The 8,342-nt window shown below is 36.1% G+C and overlaps 2 pseudogenes; both read left to right on the top strand.

Moving 5' to 3' along the window:
• Positions 1-2,269: 2,269 nt before the first annotated feature.
• On the top strand, positions 2,270-2,409 carry LOC120120575 (annotated as a pseudogene).
• A 324-nt stretch (positions 2,410-2,733) lies between these two features.
• LOC120120506 lies at positions 2,734-7,675 on the top strand (annotated as a pseudogene).
• Positions 7,676-8,342: the final 667 nt, after the last annotated feature.

Genomic DNA, 8,342 nt, shown 5'->3' on the forward strand with positions numbered 1-8,342 from the left:
GGTATCCGGTCAACCTATTTATTTTTAAATAAATTATCGGTGACGACTCCTAACCCAATTTTCCTAAGTCGAAGTCCAATTTTGGGCCCACCCGAAAGACGGTTCCGACAATTATGAAATCAAATATTATCATATCTTAGTCAGCATATTAAAGTTCAATTTAGATTGTGATCAATTTTTTAACAGAAAATGATGATTTTGGAACATATGAATAGTCAGATTATCATTTTGTATAATTTAATAGTCGGGTGACTCAACAAAGTAACGCCCTATAATTAAAGTACTATTTTGTAACTTGTAATAGTTAGAAGACTCAACAACGTAATATTCTATAATCGGAGGACCATTTGTGTAAGTTACCCTTTTTTTAAATACGGTGACCATTAGGGCTGTAAATGAGACGAGACAGATCGCGAGCTACTCGAGATCGACTCGATCTTGGCTCGATAAATACTCGGATCGAATGGACTCGAGCTCGAACTCGACTCGAGTTCTTAACGAGCCAAAACGAGCTACTCGATATTCGACTTGAAAAGCTCGTGAGCAGCTCGAAAAAATGTTATATTATAATTTTAGCTTTTTTAAAATTACATTATTAAAAATACATTATTGATGAATAAATATTCTTGAATTGAAAATGGTTAAAAATTATTTTTGAATAAATATTCTTATTTACTTTAAATTAATAAAAAAATTATTTATCTAATGAAAAATATTGAATATATTTCTAATGATAATATTTCTAATAACCATTTTTTAAAATTGTTGTTATATTTTGAGGTTTTGGGTTCAAATATCATAAATATCAAGGGTTTGAGCATTTAATATCAAGATACTATATTGTACTTACCTCATAACTAATTATGTGATAAGGTTTAGGGTTTAGGGTTTATGTGATAGGATTTAAGGTTTAGGGTTTAAAGTTTAAGGTTTATGTATTAGGGTTTAGGGTTTATATAAAGGTTAGAGTTTAAGGTTTAGAGTTTAGGGTTTAGAGTTTAAGTTATGCACATATAGGTAACATACAAATTATGCAAAATGATGTTATGTGACTCATAAATAAATCATTCACATACTTATACATAAACATATCAACATGCAAAATAAATATACACAACTAATTAAAGAAAACAATCCTAAACATGGACTAAATTAAGAAAAACCTAAATGTGAGGACTAATTTAAGCTAAAATTTAAGCAATTGAGAGACTTTTTTTGTACAAAACGCATAAATCTAGAGAGCCTAAAGCTAATTTACCCCTAAGGTTACGGTGGCTAAACGATAATTAACCCCCGGAGAAGAAAAAAGAAATGAAAACAGGAATCGGAAGTCAAGAGGAAGATTAGTTTGGATAAAAAAAGAAGACCTTCTTCTGTTAATACTCTCTTTGTCAACGCCAATAACAACACCGACATCAACAATGTTATTTTTATTAGATTGGATACTACACTTTTCCCTCTCCTCTCTATTACCATATTTCTATATGATTGTTTCTTAAATGGTGCCTTTTGTTTATTATTCTTCTCTTTTTCTGGGGTTGTGGAGGCAGATGGGAAGAACAGTGATAAGGCTAAAACTATGCGATCAAAACATTCTGTCACTGAGCAGAGGAGTAAGATAAATGAGAGGTATGTGTCTATTTTTTTATCATTAGTTCATTTCCATGGAAATTGGAGGTTTTTTAGACTTACCCTTCAACTAGTTCTCTTTGTTTAGGGAGCTAAAGTTATGACAATTGCATAAATCATTGATTGTAATGGCTTAGGATAGGTTGATCCTATTAAAGTTTTGAACTTTATTACTGCAAGGTCTACTTTTGTTATGTAAATATTGTTGCTACCCAGCTAACTCACTGAATCATGAATTCAAGATGATTCTACTGAGCTTTTATGTTAGAAAGAAATGTTAAGTTCAGTTTATAAAACGTTTAAGTACTTGAAATGACATTGAAATTTCGGTGCTTATTCCATGTGAATTGACCACAAGTGCACTGAATCATGTGGAAGTTGATCCTATCAGAGATGCAAATGCGACATCCAAAGCTATGGATCAGCAACCCGAGTCAGCGAACATGGGAATGCTCTGCCAGTTTCGGGTGATAATGTGATTGGTCATCCACTTCAGAGACTAGTTTCCGAGGTTCAATCAACTTTCCTATCAACAATGATCTTTTACTATATCCCAGATTCTCAGTATCCCACATCGGTAGGTTTAAGGAAGCTTTGCGTTGGGGATATTATAAAAGGTGAGGATACTCAGGGTAAGGGCAGCTTTGTGTTGGGCGCAATGACGCAGCTCATGAGGTTCTAACCGATGCGCGTCAATTGCTAGTTGAAAACTATTTTCAATTGAGCTTGAATTGAGCTCGAAATTGAGCTTAATTTCGAGTTTTAATCGAGCTTAGTTTCGAGTTTTAATCGAGCTCTTAAATTTCTTTTGAGTTCGAGCTTTTTCGAGTTCGAGTCGAGTTACAATATTATCTTTCGAGTTCGAGTCGAGCTTGAAAATTTTAGGATCGTGAGTTTTCGAGTCGAGTCGAACTTACATTTTAAGTTTTTAAATTCGAGTCGAGCTCAACAATACTTGACTCGACTCGTTTACACCCTAGTGACCATAATATGGCTTGGAACCTTGACGGCTAATACAAACCCAAAGCCTCAAAAAAAAATATCGAGTGGTTTCTTCTAGATCCTTCTCTTTTCTCTCTTAAACCCTAAACTTTCATTTACTGCTTTGCCTCCGCCGCCATGTACCGCTTTGCCTCCTCCCTTACCTCCAAATCCAGGTAAACACCACCACTACCACAGCATCTATCTCTTTTATGCCTAATGTAATGTTTTTATTGTTTTTTCTTTTAATTACTTCTCCTTTCTAACGTGTAGGTTGGCTAAGAACAATGCCCAATTGGTATTACTTTCTGTTCTCTTTTGATTAGAATACGCTTTCTCTGTTTTGTAGCAGCATGGGATTGTGACATGGATATTTGTTTTATGTTACAGATTGGGAATAGGTTGAGTTGGAGCCGAAACTATGCGGCTAAAGACATTAGATTTGGTGTAGAAGCACGCGCCTTGATGCTTAGGGGCGTTGAAGAGCTGACCGATGCCGTTAAAGTCACCATGGGTCCAAAAGTCAGTCCATTAACATTTCGTGTTCTTCTGCTTCCCCCTCTTCTTGGATTGTAGTTAATATGCGATTATAAAATACATTGTAATATAATATAATGTTAACCGGTGCAATTTATGATTTTATATATAATAATATGATTTTTCGAAAATTATTTTGACACGGCTTGGGCCTATCAAGGTTCCTTTAACTCCTTTTAATGAGTTAACGAGACTAGATTATTTGGCTAAGCATTTTTTCTTGTCTCACGGATTTGTTTATGTACATATGCACACATACATATATATGGGGAGATATAATGGCTTCACTTTCAGTGATGGGTTTGTGCTTTGGAAGTTGTTAAACTAAGGTTGCTGTTTTATTTTTATTTTTTTGATTTTTTTTTCACAGGGGCGTAATGTTGTTTAGGAACAAAAGTTTTGGAGCCCCTAAGGTGACAAAAGATGGCGTTACTGTAGCCAAGCGCATTGAATTTAAAGACAGAGTTCAAAACATCGGTGCTTCCCTTGTAAAGCAGGTTGCAAATGCCACTAATGATGTTGCTGGTGATGGTGAGGTTCATATGTTATAATAGCTTTCTGTTTTAGCGAATCATGTTTGTTAATGTGCTTGACTTCAATGGCACTACATGATACTTCTAAAGAACCAAATGTTGTGGCTGAATGCTTCATTTTGTCATTTTGTTGCTATATGACACCAGAGTAGATGTTGGAAATATAGGACAATCTGGGTTTTCACAAGCATAATGTAAACCTTGATGATATGGGAGAATTTACTAATGTAAAGCTTGTGTTGTTCGCTGGAACCACTTGTGCAACAGTGCTCACCCGGGCAATATTTGTTGAAGGTTGCAAGTCAGTAGCCGCTGGAATGAATGCCATGGACCTCAGACAAGGAATTACAATGGCAGTTGATGCAGTTGTGACAAATTTGAAGAGCAGAGCACGGATGATCAGCATATCTGAGGAAATTGCACAGGTTTTCTTTGACAAAAGTAGCTTTTTTTCTAAGACTGGATGGCTGAACATTATAGACAGGACCACTATAATTGATCTGGTGTTTTGTATTTTAAATATTACTCATACTATTGTTTCCACTGAAGGTTGGAACAATATCTGCAAATGGAGAAAGGGAGATTGGAGAGCTCATTGCCAAGGCCATGGAGAAAGTTGGCAAAGAAGGTGTTATTACCATTGCTGTAAGTCGTTTCTTGGATTCTTTTCCTTTATCCCTTTTCTGTTACTTGAGACATGGTCTTTTTTCACTTTGCCATTTTCTGTCTGGTTGGATTTGAGTTATTCAAATATATTTACTTTCTGTCTCCCTTAAATTGTTTTCAGGATGGGAAAACATTGTACAATGAATTGGAGGTTGTTGAGGGAATGAAGCTTGACAGGGGCTACATAACCCCTTACTTTATCACTAACCAGAAGAACCAAAATTGTGTAAGTATGTTTTGGCTTATAATATTTGGTGGTTCCTTGGCATTATATCTCCAGGAAAAGATGGGGCATTGCTTCTAGTTTTCCATATAAACATCATATTCATTTGACAAACTTTTGGTTTTATTTTGGTAGGAATTGGAGAACCCATTCATTTTGATCCATGAGAAGAAGATCTCAAACTTGTCTGCTTTGGTTAAATTTTTAGAATTGTCCTTGACATTGAGTGGTTCTATCTGAAGAAAATTGCCAATTTTTAATAATGTAAATCATGTTATCACTTTCATTGAAAAATATGCAAAGTTTTCCAGAAGCAAAGGCCTTTGCTAATTGTTGCTGAAGATCTTGAAAGTGAAGCACTTGCAACTCTCATTCTGAACAAGCTTCGTGCTGGCCTCAAGGTATTGTTTGTACCTTTCCATTTTAAATTGTAGCTATTATTTAGGCTCTTGCTATGAAGATTCAGATCTTAACTTTTCTCATTGTGGCTGGTTTGTAAGGTGTGTGCTATTAAGGCACCTGGTTTTGGAGAAAATAGGAAAGCTGGTTTGCAGGACCTTGCCGCTCTCACAGGAGGCCAAGTAGGTTTTTTCTATTTCAACTTAAAACTTTCCATTGCTACTTTAACCGCCATATTCCGTAACCTGTTTTCTTTATAGGTAGTAACCGAGGAACTTGGTCTCGACATTGAAAAGGTGGGAGCAGAGGTGCTAGGCTCTTGCAAAAAGGTTGGTTAATCAATACATCTTAATGAGAATCTGCCTTCTTGCTCTTAGTTTCCCCCGTCCCCCTCCCCACCCCCACAAAAAAACAGTTTTTTAAGGTTTATTTGTTAATTTTGTTGTGGATTTGTAGCTGATTTCTCTGTCTTGAAGTGTATGTTACAGTATCAAAGGATGACACAATTATCCTTTATGGAGCTGGGGACAAGGCTGCTATTGAAGAAAGATGTGAACAAGTTAGTTTCATTGCTGTTTTCTCATGCCTTTTGCAATTATCACGCTTTTCTGTTAGTAGCATTCATTCACTGGCTTATGATTATGCTACAGATAAGATCTGCTGTGGAACTAAGTACTTCTGATTACGATAAAGATAAGTTACAAGAGCGGCTTGCAAAACTTATGATTAATGCAAAAAAAGGGGGAAAAAAAGCTATGGAATAACTTAAGTGGTTTAATTGTTGTCCCTGAAACTGTTCTCTTCAAGCACTAATGGGTGTTTGTTTTGTAGATTGGAGGGGCAAGTGAAGCAGAAGTTGGTGAAAAGAAGGATAGAGTTACCGATGCCCTAAATGCTACCAAAGCTGCTGTGGAGGAAGGAATTGTTCCTGGTATGCTTTTAAATTGGAATTCTTCTGTTATAGTTGATTTTGTTGGATTTATGTTTTCATATGGTATGTAAAGGGTTTCCCATTCACAGGTGGTGGCGCTGCCCTTCTTTATGCATCAAAGGAGCTTGAAAACATGGACACTGCAAACTTTTATCAGAAGATTGGGGTGCAGATCATCCAGAATGCTCTTAAGGTTAAAACTGGTTATCCTTATATTTATTGTTTCCAATGGAATGTTCTCTTGCAGAATCTTTATTCCAAAAATATAACATGCCATTTTTGGAGATAAATCTTAGGTTTAAGAACTGTGTAATGCTGTTTATAATCCTCTTTCTAGCCTATGCTTTATAAGATAGTCTAGGGATGGGTACGGGGCGGGGTGGGTCGGTTTTTTGGCTGACCTGTGCTGAACTGAGAGTTAGTCTTTCACCCGATCCAACCTGCACTGACTTTTGATGGTGCTCCACCTGCCCTGAATTTTACTGTTAAATTCCGTTCCATCCCCAAAAACAAAAAAGAGAAGCTATGGACCCATTAACTTTAAGTGTGTGTTGGTGGAGCTGATCTGACTAGCTTACCATCCCACATTTCAGCTGGAAATAGGGCACCAAAACATCAACCGGATCAACAGTAAAACATCAGCTTATATAAAGTGAAATTGCAAAGTCGAGAATCAGTGGAACAGAAGCAGGAAACATAGAAGTAGGAAAAAATCTGATTCAAACAGAATTAGTCTACCAGGAGTAGCAAAAATAATTTGAGGCTTTTGTGTCAACTCTTCAAACTGATTCTTCATGCTGTTACCCCCAACAAGCAAACTAATTCTAAGATCTAGAATAAACACATCAGATTTTGCTCAAGGAGAAAGGAGGAGAGCGGCAAGTGGGGGAGGAAATGATGAGAAAATGAAAGTGAGAAACCCCGAATGATATGTTAAATAACATTATATTAACTACCTCGGGTTGGGCTGGGGATTTTTTACCCTAAACTGACTCTTCCCCGACCCTGCTTGTCCATCCACAAAACCTTCCTTGAACCCAAATTTCACAAAAAGTGGACCCTATAGGGTTGCGTCGGGTCAAAACCTGTTGGATTGGATCACTTGACCATCTGTAGATAGGACCCATATAAAACTTTTTGAGCTTTCAGAACTGAACTTATATCATTATAAAAGCAGAGTGTTGTATGTATGCTTTTGGTTTACAAGTTCAATGTCATTTCTACAGATGCCTGTGCATACAATTGCTTCCAATGCTGGGGTTGAGGGAGCAGTGGTTGTTGGAAAGCTACTGGAACAAGATAACCCTGACCTTGGATACGATGCTGCTAAAGGTTTTCTATCCTTCTTTCACCAACAGAATCACATTAAAAATATTTATGATATCAAGAAAGTTTTGTGAATTGGAATTTGATCATCATTTTTCCATTTATGTTTGTGCAGGTGAATATATAGATATGGTAAAAGCAGGAATCATTGATCCTTTGAAAGTCATAAGAACAGCTTTGGTAGATGCTGCAAGGTGATTTATAGTCCCTACTTTTTTTTCCCTTGGTGATCGCCTTCATCTTAATTATGACTTGTGTGCAAGTGCAGTGTGTCTTCTTTGATGACCACGACGGAAGCAATCATTACCGAAGCTCCGAAGGATGAGAAGGAAGGAACCGCAACCCCTGGTGGGATGGGCAGCCTAGATTACTAGAGATTTTGCAGATGGGAACAAAGGGTATGCTGTGTTTCCAAACTTGTTGACCTGAAGTATAATATATTTGATAAAAGCTGATGAAAATATTTTTAGGGTAATAGACGGGGGTGTTCGAGTTGATGGTCGAGAACTTTGTTATGCCCCATATTCATGGAGTAATTCATTATTGTTTTTCTTCTGGTTGCTGTTTCTTGTTCCAATCACTTTGTCTCCCATCATTTCATAAAATAGCGGTGATTCATGGTCAAGGTTGTTAGTGTTGCAATCAAGATGTGCTAAGCTCAACCATATCATTATCATTTTGTAATGAATGTGCAAGTTTTGTTCATTTCATGGTTTCTGGTATTATTGCCTTAATTTCTGAGTTGTATCATAAATAGTGACAAGATACTGCTTCTGCTTTGCTTAAGGAAATCAATTAATGGGCTATCCATTAGTTGAGTTGAGCATCATCTTGGATTTTTCGGTACCACCCAAACCCTAAACCCTAAGCGACTTTATCTCACTATTTGATTTCATGCCTTTTCTTTTATATGATTTTTCACCAAATCTTTTTCCTCGCAAGATCCTTTTGAAAAATGCATTTAAAAATTAGAAAGTATTTTGAAAAACAAAGATTTTAGTGTTTGGTATTGTTATCTAAAAGTACTTTTAATAAGATAAAATGTATGTTTTAGACATTATATTGCAAATGAAAAATATATTAATTTAAATTATTTTAAATTTATTAATATTTTAAT

This window comes from Hibiscus syriacus, unplaced genomic scaffold, assembly GCF_006381635.1.
Source record: "Hibiscus syriacus cultivar Baekdansim isolate YM2019G1 unplaced genomic scaffold, ASM638163v2 tig00110339_pilon, whole genome shotgun sequence".
Classification (NCBI taxonomy): domain Eukaryota; kingdom Viridiplantae; phylum Streptophyta; class Magnoliopsida; order Malvales; family Malvaceae; genus Hibiscus; species Hibiscus syriacus.